The sequence below is a fragment of the Megascapheus bottae genome, chromosome 16, assembly GCF_031878675.1.
Source record: "Megascapheus bottae isolate mThoBot1 chromosome 16, mThoBot2.hap1, whole genome shotgun sequence".
Lineage (NCBI taxonomy): Eukaryota > Metazoa > Chordata > Mammalia > Rodentia > Geomyidae > Megascapheus > Megascapheus bottae.
In genome coordinates, this window is record NC_143524.1 from 16135050 (window position 1) to 16153425 (window position 18376).

The window sequence follows — 18376 nt, forward strand, 5'->3', positions numbered from 1 at the left end:
CATCTACAAAACAAAACAACAAAAAATTGAAGACTATTAATGGATCAGTTGTAAACCACTGTAAAACAAGCTCTTTACAGGTTTTTCATTACTAACATTTAACAATTTCATAATTAGTGCCTAGAATAAAGTAATAAGAAAGTGCAGTGATATATCTCTTGGTAGGAAATTTCACTAACAATTTTCATCAACTATGTCTTGAAATCCTTCATACCTACACACAAATTTTATGGTAAATTTTAAGGAATATTCAACCGTTCACTTAAAATGAAGATTGTAACTGAATGATTTAGCATAGCATTCCAGACTGAGGCTGTATACATTTGGTTCCTCATATTTGTGCTTATAAAGTTTACAAGCCTAATGTTTCTCAGCTAAATAAAGGGAATAATGAGAAAACAAACAGGGAGAGAAAATATAAAGGCTTCATTCTAGTGTGTACTGTACAGTTAGTAATTGTTATTCAATACACACACCAACTCTGAGCTAATTACATCACTCCTCCATATATGGGATAGGTCCAAATTCATTTACTTTTGGAGCTTCATGGAGTTCAAGGACTTTGTTTCCAAGAGGACTGCTGCTTTCATGGAAGAATAGCTATGCCAATTACAACCATAGGAGTCTGTGTCTGCTAAGATGCCAGGGGAAGGGGGGCTGTCGGGATAAGGAGTGAGGGGAAGTATTATCAGTAGAGTTGTGGCTGCATACTCATTAGTAGCATATAACTATATTTTAGAGGAGGTTTGCAATGTTGTAAGTCATCAGCTAACTCATAGATTAATGAAAAGAATACCAGGAAGTTGAAATGTGTTGTTAGGAGGTACGAAGGCTAAAAGAATTGGAGTGGGGAGACAAATGAAAAACAACTGGCAAAAGCAGTCATACTATTCAATGTACATGTGATAACCTAAGGGAAGGTTGGGAGAGATTAGGGAGAATTATGGAAGGGGAAATAGTGATCAAAATGTACTTGTCTCAGTGTTGAATGGAAACCACTTTGTACAACTACTGATATATTAAAATACATTTAAAATCTAGGTGAATGACAACATCACAGCACAATCATATGACTTAAACTATTTTGAGGAAAGAATTTAATGCTGGTAAGTTAACCAATGTAGAACAGTTTTGGACTATGATGCATTGCTCAAAGGAAATCAGATTCAAGGTTATCTCCCTCATAACCTCTTTTGCCCTCATTTGCATTCAGATACCTTTCCTTGGGTGGTTGCAAAATGGATAATGTGGGAGCTAATTTGGGAAATCACAAATGGCAACCTCACATGAAAACATCACCTGTCAGGTGTATCTGATTAAGTACAGCTTCTTGATGGGGTGATGAGGATAGAACCAGTCTCTTCATAGCTCAGGCCACCACTAGAGATAAACTTCTCAGAACTTTACTTTGCTCTTCAGAATTTATATTCCCCTCCACTGCCCCCCCCAACACATCTTCATCTTTACAGGATCCAAGTGCACCCTCAAAGCAGTTATGATGGGCAGCCGCTTACTCTGATCAAACTGCTGCTGCAGCCACCAGAACCATGTCCCTTGTCAAGACTCAGCTAGATAAGGGACTCCCAGAGGACTTGTAAGTGTGGCACCCCTGAGCTAACTGGAAGCTGATTGCAATGAGCCTCTGGAAAGAAAAAAAAAAAAGAAAAAGGAAAGTGCAGGAGGAGGAAGGGGAGAAAATAGTGTTACGCAATCTGCACCAACTCCACTCTTTGAAATCCTAGGCACAGGTTTCCAGCAGAAGATTGGAGTGACAAGGAGAAGGCTGCTCTGACATATATCCTGGAGGTGCCTTGATGGTGGCTGACAGCTTGTTGTACAAAGGTCTAATTGAACCCGATGGCCTCATAAATGAAAGCCAAGTGCTCCAAGCCAAAAGGAAAGGAAGTGGTTGTTGGGCTTACTGTCTTCATTTTCACAACAGTGGCCAACAAATTGCCATTTTACAAGGGGCTTCTCCTGCCAATGGGTTTTACTGATCCTGTAATTAATTCCTGACCCTGAAGCCTCTGGCATCTACTAGCTAAGATTCTCAGCAAAAGGCAGATTATGTTAAAGAAGGCAACGGGGCTAAGAGCTAACCCTGTAGCCGTTTTAAGGAAATACATTAATCCAGACTGGAGAAGCACTCTCCCTTCTTAAACCGAAGCTTTCCCAAAGAGGGATCCTTAAACAATGGAAGATATAGGAAAATCAGAGTAATCCTGTCTCTGTAACAAAAGCTAACTAACATTTACCAAGTAATCACCAGAACTGTTGGGTGCTTCATATAAATGATTTCCTCTGAATCACAAAGGAGAATCTGAAAATAGATGTAAAATAGATTATCCAAGATATTTATCTGAGTGAGTAGAGGAATAAGGATTTATAATGTAAATGAGTTGCATAATGCATGGTATAAAGAATGACATTTATGACATTATTGCTATGGGCTGAGGATTTTGATAAATACGTTGGGGGAGGGATTTCTATCCATCATGCCAGTATTAATAACTATTGTTAATGGAGAAGACAAAGGTGAGACCAAGACAATGATAGTAGCGTATAGTTTATGATAGCAACATGGGCTTGTTTCTCTTCCTTAATCTTTCTTTCTTTTAATTTGGTCCCAGCAAAATAGCTTTTCCTGAAAGGAAACTGCAATTCTAAAATCAGAAATCTTTGTACATTTGATTTTTAAGAAGTCATGGTCCAGATACAGACATATAGGAAAAACATCTTGGACAAAAGGAAAATAGGTTAATTTTCCCTTGAAATAAAATGAAGAAAAGGAGGTCACTGCTATAGGATAGAATGATGATTGGATGGCAGTGAGAACCAGAGAGGAAAAGGTCTCTTGTGACACGGAGGTGGGAAAAGAAGCAGTCTGAGAGTTGTGGTTTGAACGTGCTCCTTGTAAGTTCAAGTGTGAAAAAAAGTGATCTCAAAAGTTAGGTGGTGGAATTTGAAAGTAGATTTTTGGGAAGCAGAAAAGTTAGATGAAGCTATGAGGTTGTAATTCTTGCACCGAGATTAGTGCTTGGAAATAAAAAACTTTATACCCTTCTGCTTCCTTACAGGAAGAAGGCATCTATACAAAAGCATCCAGCTGTTCTTTCATTCTGTGCTTAGGAATAGGTAAAGAAAAAGTCACATTGTCCACAGTATCTGAAATTCTCTTGCCATTTTTGCTGAAAATGGAACCAGCTTCCAACAGCCTTCTGCAATGCAGCTAAGCTGTCTCAGTTGAACGGTTTAGTGAATTATAATCATAACTGGGAACCATTCAATAAACGGAAAATGAAACCTGGTGCTGGTGGCTCATGTATGTAATCCTGGCTACTCAGGAGGTTGAGATCTGAGGATCATGTTTCAAAGCCAGTCCCAGGCAGGAAAGTCTATAAAATTATAATTTCCAATTAACCACCAGAAAATGGAAAGAGGCACTGTAGTTCAATGTGGTAGAAAATTATCCTTGAACAAAAAGAGCTCAAGAACAGCCCCCAGGTCCTGAATTCAAGCCCCATGACTGACCAAACACCCACACCCACACACAAACTAAAAGAAAAAAATAAAACCCCCCAAAACAAAACAACAACAAAAAAGTGCCATGTACTGCCTGGATTTCAGAATGTTTACTTATATAAACTTGGAGACTTGAGTTTGCTGGGCAGATGTTCTACCAGTTGGGCTACACCCTTACCTCTTTCATACATTTTTTTCCTTTTAAATAAGGTTCTACATTTATTCCTAGTTAACCTGGGCAATGATCATTCTATGTAGACTTTTCTCGTAGTTAGATTGCAGGGGTATACTTACACAATCAGCTTTTATTGCTTGAGATTTGGTTTCAGTTCACTGACTTTTTGCCTAGACTGCCCTTAAACTATGAACCTCTCAGCTTCGACCTCTCAAGTGGTTAGAAACACAGGCCTTGAGACAGGGCACACCTGACTCTCTCTTCCCACTTTCATTGATCACTGTTCGTGGGTAAGCCATTTAGTGTGACTAGGTTTCCCCCTCTTCCATCTACAAAAGATAACATTTAAGAAAGACAAAGGACTCCTGCTCATCTCAGACAGGACAATTTGATCCTAAATTTTATAAGTTGGAAAACAGTCATGCGTTTATCATAGGTGTACATTTAAGAAAAGTTTAAGTTTTGAAGGTCTTAAAGGATTTTATACTTGTTTTCCAATGCATTTACAATAAAACAAAAAAAAGCTTTCTTCTGCACAGTGATTTCAATGTTGAAATTTTCTCAAGGAAAAGATGTGGAGTTCAGTCTGCTATTTTAAGCCCAAATCTACATATACATACATTATAATAAATACATTTTGCAGAGACAGACTTACCAGCCTGAAATCAATGAGGCACAGCTGCTTCACTGAGTTATTTTGATAATACTTATTTGTAGTTAAAGAAGCCTTTGTTTAATGATTGAATTATAGGCCTTGAAGAATAACAGATTTCATCCTCTCTAAACTACTTTTCTTTTATTTAATCGTATGTCTCCTTGGATATTGCTGAAGTTGAGACCACTGGTTTTGCTGCGTCTGTTGTCATAAGATGAAGTGAATGCTTTCATTGGCAGGGTACTATAGTATGCTAAACACTGTGGCAGGAATTTTCTTGGACTCTCTGTATGTCTCACAATTTCTATGCCAAATGGATGTTGATGCTAGCCTTTCCCCATGAAGGGGTTGAAGCTCAAGTGTCATCTCGGTTGAATTAAGCACACAGTCCCAGTGTTTGAAATTGTCCTTGATCATTCGAGTCCCCCATTCTGTGTTTCATCTGCTATGGCCAATATTCCATTGTATGTTGGTAGGCCAAAGGTTGAGCCCTCTGGAAGCTAACAGGGAAGATTCGATTTCTCTTTCTGATTCTAGCTTTCCCTGGACTTGAATCCATTTCAACTGGTGAGGACTGTTCAATTTGATCAAATCTTTAAAGGATTAGACAACCACTATCATATCCAAGACTGTAACTGTGCAAACACATTTATGTAATTATTGGTACCTCGAATCGTATTTGTAATCTGCCATATTGTAAAAAAAAATAGGAATAAAAAGGGGTTATTTTTTTTCTTTTTACCATATGCATCAATTAGTCTCAACCAGATGGTGCTTTTCTACATGGAAATAGTGGAAAATTCTGAAGGTTCCTTTCACGCCTCGAGCCCTTGACCTCGTGAAGGAAGCAATAGCTGTGGGCTTCCCACATTCAGTATGCAAGGATGATGGGCTTCCTACCATAGGAAATACTGTGGCCAGATAGGATGCAGCAACAAGGGTTCCAACATCTACCTAGGATTTCTGCTCATGCTCAGTTTGCCTGCCATTTTTCCTGTCATAGCCCCACACTTCACCATGAGATAAGGAATTATAACTCCCTGTATGTCTAGAAGAATTAAAAAAAAAAGATAAACCACACTCAAATCCCTACATTCCAATAAAATGAGACAAATGGGAAGAAAGGCTTGCAAAGGGATCCTGAAGACAGAAGGAGGAAGGATTATGTGTTACATGATTCTCTGTATTTCATAATAATGGTGAGGATATTTGGGGATCTGAGCTTTCTTTCCAATAAGAAATTTCAAAATTTAGACACTTGGTAGGCGTGGAAACGTTTTGCCATGAAGAGCCAGAATGCACCTATTTTCACCATTGTGGGCCATGCTTTTCTGTCACAACTAAGCAGCCTTTTGGAATACAAGAAATGTGACCTTAGATAATTGATAAACACATGAATTTGACACCAATTTGGCTCAAATGCTCTGCTTTGCAGACTCCTACATGAAAGTGGGTGGGGTAGCTCCAAAATGTAGTCCCAGCTATTTAGTAAGGGGAGAGAGGTAAGATTATTTGAGACTAGGAGTATGAGGCTAGCCTGGGGAAAATACTTAGAATCCCTTCACAAAAGAAAGCAAAACTATACTCAACCAAACTATATACTCAACAAAAATTGTACAGCAGACCTCACTGGTTACTGGTCAAGAGCAATTTTTATGAGTTATGGGAGAAAAATTAAATTTTTTATGTAAAGTGGATATTTAGTGATAAATGGACATCATCAAAGTTGTTCTGGCCTGTATATGATTACATTCTAAAGCACAATGTGGCTCTTGCCAAACAAATCCTAAGGCAGATTACAATTTTAGAAATGAAAATACATGCTTAAATTCAAATCTTTCTGGTAACCTAGGTTGATCAAGGGAAATATCTGAAATAAAGTAATTATTCATTATTGTTAACTTTTTATACTTTTAACTTAAAAAATAAAACTGCTAATCTCTGGCAATAGGGTCAAATTCTTACTGGGAATCTGAGACTCAGATCTGTAATTCTAACTGCTCAGGAAGCTGCATTCTGAGGATCACAGCTGGAATTCGGCTGGGCAGGAAAGTCTACAAGACTCTTATTTCCAATTAATCGCCAGAAAACTGGAAGTGGCCCTGTGGCTCAAAGTGGTAGAGTACTACCTTTGAGTAAGGAAACTCAAGTAATTTCCCCAGGCCCTGTATTGAAGCTATGTGACCACCCCCCAAGCCCCCACCAAGAAAGAATGTCAATTTCAAAAAGAAAGTCAATTTCTAAGAACAGGTATTCTTGACATCACAAGGCAACTTTGTTTTTAAGTTCAAATCCCTACTATGGTCTACCTTGAAAGATATTAATTTACCAAGATCCTCACCTTTCCTTTGTCAGCTATTGCTGAAGTGATGCAAATACTTAATTACAAAAAATGTTTAAATTAGAAATTGAGCCTTCTTTTGTTCAATTAGACACTTGCCTACTCAGTCCATAGGTGTCTTTAGAATTGTTCCTTGGAAAAAAATGTAAGAATGAAATGGCAGTGTTTTTCATCTGGACTTCAAAAAAATACCGTCATGTTATAATTTATTTCATTTTTATCTTAGTCCTATCATTATCTGGAAAATTAAGACATTAGTACACAATGTTGAGCCAGAGCTGTTTTTAATCCAGATTGTAAACATATCAAAACTTCATAGTGTGCCACAAAAACTCATGCAATTTTAATTCACCAAATAATACATGAAATAAAAAAGAAGGAATGAATCCTAAGCCATATAAAAACCTCTGCACAATTGCTCACAGGTAGTGACTAGTCAACGAAAAGGATAGCCATTGTGATTCATATTAGCATTAACTTCTTCATATTCATTCCTGTGACATGGCAGCAAGCAGATCATTTGTCAGAGTGATTATTATCAAATGAAACAAACAGGATACTAAGTATCAGTGAAGGCATGGAAAAACTTGAACATAACTGTGTGGTTGGTGGGAATAGAAAATGCCATAATCTTATGGAAAACAGGATGGAGGTTCCTCAAATTATTAAAAACAGAACTCCCATAGGACACATCGAGTAGGTATCAAAACCAGTAGAAAATTATGCTTATCTCCAAGTCATGAGAACAAGAGGTCGTATTTCTACCTTTTTTATTCTTTTTGTACTATTTGTGGTTCTTTTTTCTTTTTCTTCTTTCTCTTTTTTCTCCTTTTCTTCCTGTTTATCCCTGTTTTTGCTTTCTGTACCTTTGTCTTGAGTATCAGTTTATCTGATTTGGGGAAGGGAAGGGGAAGCACAGAAATGGTGGAACCAAGAGTGAAAAGTGCAGCAGTAACAGTCTTTAGGCACTATGTGGAAAAGGAACTATACAACTTGCTGGGGAGGGGCACTGAGGAGGAAAAAAATACTGGGAGAAAATGAGGGAGAGGGTGACACTGTTCAAAAAAATGTACCCATTTCCTGACTTACATAACTGTAACTCCTCAGCACATCACATTTAAAATGCAAAACAAAACAAAACAGTCAAAAATAGATCCAGTGTATACAGTAGCCAAGGAAGAGAAACAACCCAAGTAACCTTTAGATAGTAAATTTTTGAGCTTTTGAAAAATGAAGGAAACATTACCACTCATGACAATGTTGATGAGCCTGGAATATATGAAGTCAAATAAACCAGTAACAAAGGGACATGAGTAATCTCATTTATATTACTAATCTAATATAATCAGATTATGGAAGTAGATACAAGAACCATAGCTGCTTAGAATTTGGGGGCTTGGGAAAATAGGGAGTTGTTTACTGAATATAAAGTTTCAGCAATACAGAATAAAAAAATCTCTAAATATTTTTCTGTATAACATAGTATGATTGATAATAGAGTACAGTGGTAGATCTCTTGCTACGTAAGTAGATCTCATAATATAGGTTCTTACCATAAAACATAGAGAAAATATCACACAGAAAAAGATAAAAACAATGAAACTTTTTAAAGTTTCAGATTTATTTATTATTATCTAAATTGTCATGGTAGGTATGTATACGAATCATGCTAAATTGTATATACTAAGCATACAAATAGGCATTTATGTAGTAAATTATAAGTCATCAAATTATCTTTTAAAAATACTAAATATTTGAGTATTATTTGTTTGCATACTGCCTGTTATCTCACTTGTAAAACATGTGAACAAGATTACCAGGAAGTACATAGACTTTATTGCCTGGATGTTACATGCACATCTACGTGTGCAGGTATGTGTGTGTGTGTTTGCATATTCATCTTTAAAATCACTGTATCTGGTCAGAGAAAACAAGAGTAGCTCAAATTTGTGTGAGTACTTTTTAATGGACAAATTGGCAGCATTATCATGAATGTTTGCTTTTTTAAGTTTCTCATCTTAGTATCTATCACCAGCTTTAAATTCTAACAGAACACACACTCACACCTATGTGTACCCAGCTCACGTGCACAGAGAGCACTGAGGTCCAAGGAAAGATTCTGAATCCTTAAGTCCACTCAGCTGCACAGCAGGATGGACATGGCTTCGCTTAAAACATCTGTGGAGTATTTAATGGACACCAGCCGCTTTGCGACCACCCAGGAGGTTAGAAGCTTCCATTTATTATGCCTTATTCTTGGCTTTCTGGGAGTATATCTATAAATGTTAAATGAAGACTGTTCTGGAAGGAAACAAGTGCTCCTGAGTTGCACACAGAAATAAATGGTCACGGGTTTTTTTTTTTTCTCTGCCCCAAAATCGGTTGCATCATTTTCACAGTGCAATATATAATTGAATATACAAAGCAAACTCTAGAACTAGTTGGGCAAACATCTTTGTGTGGGGGCAAAAGTAATCTTCCTCTATGCTTCTCACAATCACCCTTCCTTCCTTCCTTCCTACCTTCCTTCCTACCTTCCTTCCTTCCTTCCTTCCTTCCTTCCTTCCTTCCTTCCTCCCTCCCTTCCTTCTTCCCTTCCTTCCTCCTTTCCTTCCTCCTTTCCTTCCTCTCTCCCTTCCTCCCTTCCTTCCTCTCTCCCTCCCTCCTTCCCTGCTTTCTTTCCTTCCTTCTTTCTTTCCTTCTGTCCTTCCTTCCAGGAAAATAACAGTTGAAGAATAATTCCGACTCTAGATGCCAAGTTCTTTTTCGTATTGTTTCTACTTGCTCTTTAAAAGCTATTAGCGATGTCTCCTCCTGGCTGTTCTTTTGCATCATTACCAAGGGCTCTTCTTCATGTATTATTCTTCCCATTACCCCAGCCACACATTCAGTAGATTCTACATACTTTCAACTGGGAGTTAGAACTGCATCTAATCACTTGAAAAAGACAACAGTGAAGATGGAGATTAGATGCATAGGTGATGGAATGTTCACGCATTCATGTATATGTGTATTGGTCTCTGTGCTTCAAGTTGGAGTATGGTTAGGAAGAAAAGGAGAATGGGGTTATGGCTCTCCATCATCCTAAATTAATTCAGACTGTCCATCTAATGGTCAAAGTATTCATTGAGTGGGGACAACATAGTGCATTTTATTTTTTTTTTATTTTATTTTTATTTTTTGCCAGTCCTGGGCTTGAGCTCAGGGCTTGAGCACTATCCTTGGACTTTTTCTCAAGGCTAGAGCTCTACCACTTGAGCCTCCAGCACCACTTCTGGCTTTTTGCTATGTATGTGGGGTACTGAGGAATCGAACCCGGGTCTTCATGCATGCTAGGCAAGCACTTTAACCACTAGGCCAAACTCCCGGCCCCAACATAGTGCATTTTAATTTGTTAGTTTACTCTAGGCATATGTAGTCCTGGTTTTGTATTCTTGCCCAAGATTTGCAAATATTTAGTCTGGACATTTGCTGTCCATGAGACTTCCTGTGATCTTCTTTGCCACCTCTGATGCCCTATTTCACTGGTCCTACAGGCTGCATATAACACTTAGTTGTAATATGGGAATATTCATGAGCAGACATCTCCATTACTATGTTACAAAGTTCTTAAAAACAAGCTCTTAAGCCAGACTCATCTCTAAGTCCTCAGTACATCTATAACACTGTAGATAATAAGCTGTGAATAGTTGGTATTTATTGGATTGAAGGAAAAAGTATTTTCTTGGAAAAGAAACCCTTACATTTTCTTTTTTCTAAAATGTCCTAGCAACATGATAATTGTTCTTGCTGATGGGCAATCTGGTTGTGACAAACATATTTGAGGGAATAAAAAGCACTCTAAAGAATGAAGTCAGACTGGGACTTGAACACCAAATCTCAGTGTTTGATACTGTGACTACCTGAAGACCTCTAGGTCTACAGAATGTTTCTCTGCTGCCTCTACTCACCAGGTTTTTGTTTGTTTGGGTTTTTTTTTTTTGCCAGTCCTGGGCTTGAACTCAGAGCCTGAGCACTGTCCTAGGACTTTCTCAAAGCTAGAACTCTACCTCTTGAGCTTTAGCACCACTTCTGGCTTTTTTCTATGTATATGGTACATATATATGGTACCGAGGAATCGAACCCGGGCCTCCGTGCATGCGAGGCAAGCACTCTACCACCAGGCCAAACTCCCGGCCTACTCACCAGGTTTTTGTTGTGGTTCTTGGGATTCTGTTTCTCCTGTTCCTGCGGAATGATAGAATACTGCTTGCATCACCCAGAGAACCAATCAACAGTCACCCAGACAATCAAACCAGCAGGAGATCCATTTTCAGAGATGCCCTGTGCTAACTGGCTCGACAGGATTGTGAGTCACTGACTAGACATATCCCCAAATCTGATCTGTAAAGCTTTACATCTTCAAGAAGATCAGGCTGGATATCCTTAGGCACAGGCTGGGGCTGCTGTCCTCAGAGGGAAAGTTCCTTACAATGAGAAGCCTTCATTCCACCCTTATAGCCTTTCAATGGATCTGGCCTACTCTCATTATACAGGGTTCTCTCCCTTCACATGACTGATGGTGTACCTCAATTGCGTTTACAAAGTACCCACATTGCCACATTGAGGTTAGTGTTTCGGTGAATAATGAAGAGTGAGACATCAATTTGGAGAGAAAGCTATATTTGCGAGAGAAACTATATTGTCTAGCCTTTACTTTGCCCAACCTTTTGCTGAATTTCTTGCATTTAGGCAAGCCTAATTCTTTCAACTCTGTGTTGATACTTGTAGGTGGGGGAGAGAAAAGTGGGAGTGGGCAAGGGAAAGGGTGACATTGCCCCAAAAAAGCAATGCACACTCTTTAACTGACTTATGTAAGTCTAAATTCCTCTGTACATCAATTTTATCATAAAAAATTTAAAAATAAAAAAATAATCTAATTACAATTCATATTAATTGTTGACAATCAGTGATGAGGAAACAGGATTCTGATAACAGGACATAGATCAGTTCCTTCTAGAGACTGTAGTGGGATTTTTCTCTAGGAAGTATGAGGATGGGTCTAGGAAAGAACCATGTATAATGTCCACTTTTCCTTATCTCTGTTTCTTAGCCTCATAGATGTCAAGAATTAGCTACCTGGTTCAAGACAAACTCGCAGTATCTTACTTTCACAGAGAGCTGCCTTACCTAAAATAAAACTTTGTAGAGTTAAAATCTATACAGTTTACATGGAATGAGAACGTAAGAATTTTTCTCATGTATAACAGCTTTAAGAAAAGAGACCAACCAGCAAGCTGTAACCTGGTCATAAAACTCACAATTTCCTTCAAATATAATAATAATAATAATAATAATAATAATAATAGTAATACTTGCATGAATTTTTTTACTATCTTTTCTGAGTGACTTATAGACATATTCATTTTCAAGGTAAATACCAACCTGGCTTTCCTCACTTTTCAAGAATGTATCTTTGATGGGAATTATAAAATTTTGCTCACTTACTGAAGAGAGAATTTTCTCTTTCAGTATATCCAATTTAGTTTTCATCCTAAAGCACAAGCTTACAAGTCACAGTGGAAACAGACAGTTGTCATGGGCTGTGGGTGAGTTAAATGCCAATCACGGCTGGCTTCCTATGGTTGCACTACAAGCCCGTATTTTACAGTGACATTCAGGATGGTAGAAATGAACTAGAAATTGCATTTTCATTCTCCAGGCTCCACTTTACAAATTCTGACTATGAGTTATGCATCTGTTTGGCTTGGCATTGAAGATACAGATTGCTGCACCCTGTGTTTTTACAGATCCAAACTCTCTGGATGATGAGTCTTTTGTCTTCAATGGAAGGGAGAAAGGACAGAGGTGCAGAGGATGTGAGTTTCTGAAGACATTCAAAGTGGACATGCAACAGAGAATAAAGTGTGGGTTTGGTGTCATCCATATGGATTTATTCACTTATTAGGAACCTATCTTTTATAAATGCCTTGAGCCATAGCCCCACTTCCTGTTTTCCAATGATTAATTGGAGATACGAGTCTCTTAATTTTGTATTGCCCGGGCCCACTTTAAACCTTGATCCTCAGTTCTGGGAATCCTGAATAGCTAGGATTACAGGCATGAGCCACTGCGCCTGGCCTGTGGAGTATTCTTATAGGACACTAAAGATGGTCTTGCTAATATGGAGGCAAAAATGGGGGAATACGAATTGAGGAGACAAGGAGACACTTGGTGTTAATGCCAAGATAAGATCATTGGACCCAGGGTATGAAAATCCTTAGAGGCCATGAATACTATATATATGAATAATACACAGAGGATGTTAGAATTTTATATATACATGTAGTGTAACATACACACACTCATAATGTAAGACATAATTCATTAAACATATACCATAAGCAGTTTCATGTCAAAACACAACCCTGAAGGGACTTGTGTTCTTATACATGGCCCATCAGTGTTTCATCAAGGGTTTCTCTGATAATCTTCTTGTGTCCGACTGGTGCACACCTAGGTAAGTTAAATATTCAGAAACTTTAAAAATAATCTTCTGTTGCCAAGAATAAACATATGGTTTCATATTCTTCAATGATGGGTTAGAGAAATAATTCAATCTTCATAAGATACTCCAGTGTCCCCCTAACAGAGCACTTAGCATATCTTTAAAGCTAGAGCCAGGAGCGTAGCCCAGTGGTGGAGTGCTCACCTTGCACGCATGGAACCTTAGGTTCAATTCCTCACTACCACATACACAGAAAAAGCCAGCAGTGGTGCTGTGGCTCAAGTGACAGAGCACTAATCTTGAGCCAAAGTGTGTAATGACAGTGCCCTGGCTCTGAGATCAAGCTCAAGGACTGGCAACAACAACAACAACAACAACAAAAATCTAGATCTGGAACTTCTGTGTTTCTCTTGTACCCAGTCGCCTCATCATAAGTGAATTTTGATCTTGACATTTCAGTATTGCATCTTAATCCAAACCTGCCAAGACATAACCATATCACACCATCGACATTAACCTGATGGAATCTAGAGCAAGATCAACAAATTATGGGCCATGGACCAAATATAGTTCCTTATCTGTTCTGCAAGTAAGATTACATCATCCAAATCAGTGCTTATTTGTTTACATTCTAGTCACAAACTTCTTTTATACTATAAAAACCATGTTGAAGAGAAGCCATACAAATATCACTGTAACCCTTCTATTAATAACAATTTTAAAAAAAAGAAAAAAAATTGAAGACAATAAAAAAAGAGAAGCCATACCACTGAATGGTCAACAAAAACCTTTTTGTTGTTGTTGTTTTTTGTGGGGCTTGAACTCTGGGCCTGGGTGCTGTCCCTGAGCTCTTCAGCTCAAAGCTGGTACTCTACCACTTTGAGTCACAGCACCACTTCTGGTTTTCTGGTGTTTAATTGGAAATAAGAGTCTCACAGACTTTTGTGCCAAAGCTGGCTTTGAACCATGATCCTAAGATCTCAGCCTCCTGGGTAACAGCTAGGCACTGGGGACCTGTATGACCCACAAATCTTAAATATTACTAACTAGACTTTGTGGAAAATGATTAACTCATAGATGAAAATTGTGCAGTAGGTAACTAGGATCTCTATTTTCCTGGCATTGGAAAAGTCTCAAGAGGACGGTCTAAATCCCTTACCCAACATTTTTTACTTGGTTATAGAAGAAATACATTTTGATGAAACTGTGATTTTTTCCCACTTATCTCTAGGAGACCATATCAGATTTCTATGCTAAAGACAATGATGGCCACTTAAATCAACAACCACAATTATTAATTTATATTTTGTATTACATTATTAAAATTTTTATTTTATATTTTCGTTTAATTATTTAGCAGCTTTTTGGACCTCTAAAAGCCTTAGAGTAATAAAAAGAAGATTTTTTTATCAGATGTTATAGTATCTTGGATTAGTTGATTTGGAATCAAGGAAAAATGTTAAGCAAAATTATGTTTACTCTGTATTTTTCTTATATATTTGTGTAGTGTTTATGATTATGAGCATACCTATGCCACATTATCAGCTACACTGTATACTTTGCCACACTCAATTATATTCTCAGAAGAAAAATAATCTGAGGAAGATAGGAATTAACTCTGCTTAAATCCTTGATTAAATCTAAGAAAAGCACATTTTCACTGTGTAGTGTAAGCATAGAAGAAAATGTCCCCATTGTATAACTAAAATTGTGCTTGGAGAAATTATATAACTTGCATGCAGCATTGTGAAAGAAACTGTTTTTCAGTCTAAGGATTTTCCTTCCCATTTTCCTGAAGCTTGATTAAAAATAAATAAATAAATAATACTATGTCAGAGCACAACTTTAGGTGAGCAAAGGAAATTGAGTGAGGACTGAGATTTTACAGAGGTATAAAAAAAAATCTTAACCTCAACATAGAAAAATCAGGTAGGAAAACAATACTTGTCATATATGTGTGTGTGTGTGTGTGTGTGTGTGTGTGTGTGTGTGTGTGTGTGTGTTTGTGTGTGTGAAAAATAAAACAATTGGAAAGAATGATGGTGGGTAGAGACAAGGTTTAAAGGATTACTGCATATATTTTGAATAACAAAACAGATCCCAAACTTTCTGGTGTCTGCACACATATACTATGAATACACATCATCAGCAGTGAAACACAATGTCTGCAACCCACACCTAAAAGAAAGAAACAAGTTGTAAATTGTCCTGTGGCTCATGAGGATCTGCTTATATTCTGAAAGAAATTCACATACAAATGTTTGTTGCTCATAAATCCAGTCACTGTTGAATAATGTTTGCAAATCACTAAGAACTTAGAAATGTATATTTATTTCACTGGAACTCAGACTATTCAAAGTCATCCCAAGGATATATTTTATTCAACTGACTTTTAGGACAAAGCATTTTTTTTCAAGTCTTTTCTACTGACTTTTATGAAAAATTATGTCTCTGACAGCCCATCTCTCCCTCTCCACTCCCCTCTTCTTCGCCTCCTTCCCTCCCCTTCTCTGCCTCCTTCCCTTTACCTCACCCTCATCCTTTCCACTCTTTCTCTCTTTCCATTCACTTTATATATGATTGAATGTAGATGTGATAATCATTTATGCATGCAAATGAAGGACCAGAAATTCACATAATGAATTAATACCTTACTACTTTAAAAGAAGCTTTTGATTCATAATGTAACATAAATATTTTAAAAGATGAACATAGATTTTTTGTTTCTGTGTTTTCCTGTAGTAGTTGATGATTTTATGGCCAATTATGACATTAGAAGGACCAAATTGTCTACAAACACCCAGGAAGCTCTTGATTACCTCCATAGGTTCTAGAATTCTGACATGCCTAGATTTCATTCCTGTAGCTTCATTCTCTATTATTATCACCATGATGTTGTTCGTTCAATGACTTGAACCAATCTGTTGGTTTTATTTTTCTTACCCCATAGAAATGTCCATTTTTCTCCATTGCCTTGCCTGGGTGTGGATAACCACTTACCAAGGAGTCACTGTCACTGCCTTTGATTCATTCTTCCTGCTCACGTTTTGTAACTATTCAATGCATTCTGCATGCAACAAGCAGAGTGTTTTCCTTAAAATGATGACTTGTGTCTTATCTATTTAGGAAATTGACTATTAGAATTAACTCTAGACTCAGGAACTTAACTGATTTTATCTCTCCTGCTTCATCTCTTACCTATTAGCGGAGCTACTTAATATAGTTCATGAGAAGTACCATTTTGCCTCATTTCCAGATTTTATTTGAATTCCTTTTCACTTGGCATGTTATTCTATTTGTGTGTTTGAAGAATATGTATGTATCCTTTGGGATCCAGTTTAGAATATGATTCCTATAGAAACTAAGACTGATGTCACCTCAAATGTCACATGACACTTTTCTTCCTTGCTTTGACATAGTGCTCTAATTCTCAATAGAGAAACTTAAGTCGGGCTTTGATTGATATAGGAATCAAATGGCCTAAATATTGGCCTAAAACCAATAGAACTGTACTATCTGGTAGTTCTGGATTTCAATAATGGCCTGGGTCTCATTGGCTAAAATGAAGGTTATATTGATTATGGAAATCAAGAGGACTTCAATATTTTGTCCTCCCTAGCTTGGAGATCTCACCTGCTTTCCTTGATTAACATATGTATCCCACTATGATCAAGTCATAGCAAGTGCTTACAAATCAGCTCTTTCTCCCCTCCTCCCTGTCTCTTCCATATTCAAATATATTACACATAGACTCACCTGACCTCAATCCTGATGGAAAAATCAATGGATTCACAATGTAAGTTCTATCTACCCCCTTAATTCCCTTTCACCATATTTAAGAGATCTGAGTATTGACTTTTTTGGATGTACTGGAAACCAGTCTTCTTGTCACAGAACTCTCTAGTATAGTCATGCACCATTTTATCTGTGAACTCCATTGTCCTCCCTGCTCCCTTCCCCACAGTCATAGACAGGTTATGTGAGGAGTGGCATAGTGTATCTTCCGTCAATTCCCAGATGCCTGGAAATGTGTCATAGGGCAATAGCATATAATGTTATGTAATGCAAATGATTATACATTTTGAGGTGGAAATGATTGACTTTCTGAGCTCCGAATCGGAACATGGATACTCATTACATTCATTATTTATTATTGTATACATTTTCAATCTTTGCCTGTAATAAGTTCTTTTATTACCTATTCCATTCGCTTTGCTCTCTGTCTGGACTCCCTATGGAAAGTTATTAACACAAGGTCCTGGATCAGGATCATGCTTTTCTTCCTTTTCCTTTCTGTACTTCAGGGAAGGCACTTTGATTAGCCTCTGATTTGTGTCCATATGCCTTTGTCATAAATAAGAGAATAACTTTCTAAGGTGACTGACAAGAAGCAATCCTAACACAGTGGCATCTCCTGTTTGTACTAAGCTCCTTGTTCTTCAAGAAGTAGGCAATTGATCCTAGTCTACGTTATTTGCTTATGTTGATTATCTAATGAGCAACTCAACTGCCTGGTAATTGGTTTTATTGGTTTTTCTGCAGTGTTGCATGGACTGTAGCCCCCTGAAAGTGTTTACCTGCTTCCTGTGTAAATCGTTTTTAATTTTTTGTGTTGCCTGATAAGCTTGTGATGAAGAAATCTTTCAAGCACATAATCCTAGAGCCTATCATTAGGAATGCTTTCAGTTCTTATCTGTTGGTGTCCATTTCCAAGCAGTTTGTACTTCCAATCAATAGTTTGTAATCCCATATAGGGAAAAAAATAGGCACTTTTAACATTGTTCATGTATACAGACCTGCTTTTTGTTTTTTTAATAAGATAAGTTTTCTGGGTGGGTCTATGAATTACGTACATAATTTCTGGGAATGGTGAAAGAATTTTGCATCATTATATCTTATTGTTTCTTATAGTCAAACAGATATTCATGTCTGTGGCACAATGTTTTGTCAAATTAATCAAACCTGGATGAGCTATGCTGTGTTAACTATGATTTTAAGAGTCATTAGTGATAGGAATAAGAAAAAAAATATAGACCAACTTTTATTTTTTTAAAGATTTTTTATTGTAATTAATAAAAGGGTTACATGATATTTGCCAGATAAAAGGTGCATTAATTCACATACATTGATACCCTTTCACATGTCTTGGTACCCATTACGCTCCCCCCCCACATTCGCCACCCATCTTGGTTTTCC

At 37.4% G+C, this 18376-nt stretch overlaps 2 long non-coding RNA genes across 2 annotated transcripts in view; both read left to right on the top strand.

The window, feature by feature from the left end:
* The window catches only part of LOC150052943 (uncharacterized), a 626716-nt gene that overhangs the window by 499556 nt on the left and 108784 nt on the right, over positions 1 to 18376 (top strand). The window lies entirely within an intron of this gene.
* On the top strand, positions 10967 to 12614 carry LOC150052945 (uncharacterized). Its single transcript, XR_016538136.1, has 2 exons — positions 10967 to 11300; positions 12483 to 12614. It is a non-coding gene; the product is annotated as an uncharacterized LOC150052945 (long non-coding RNA).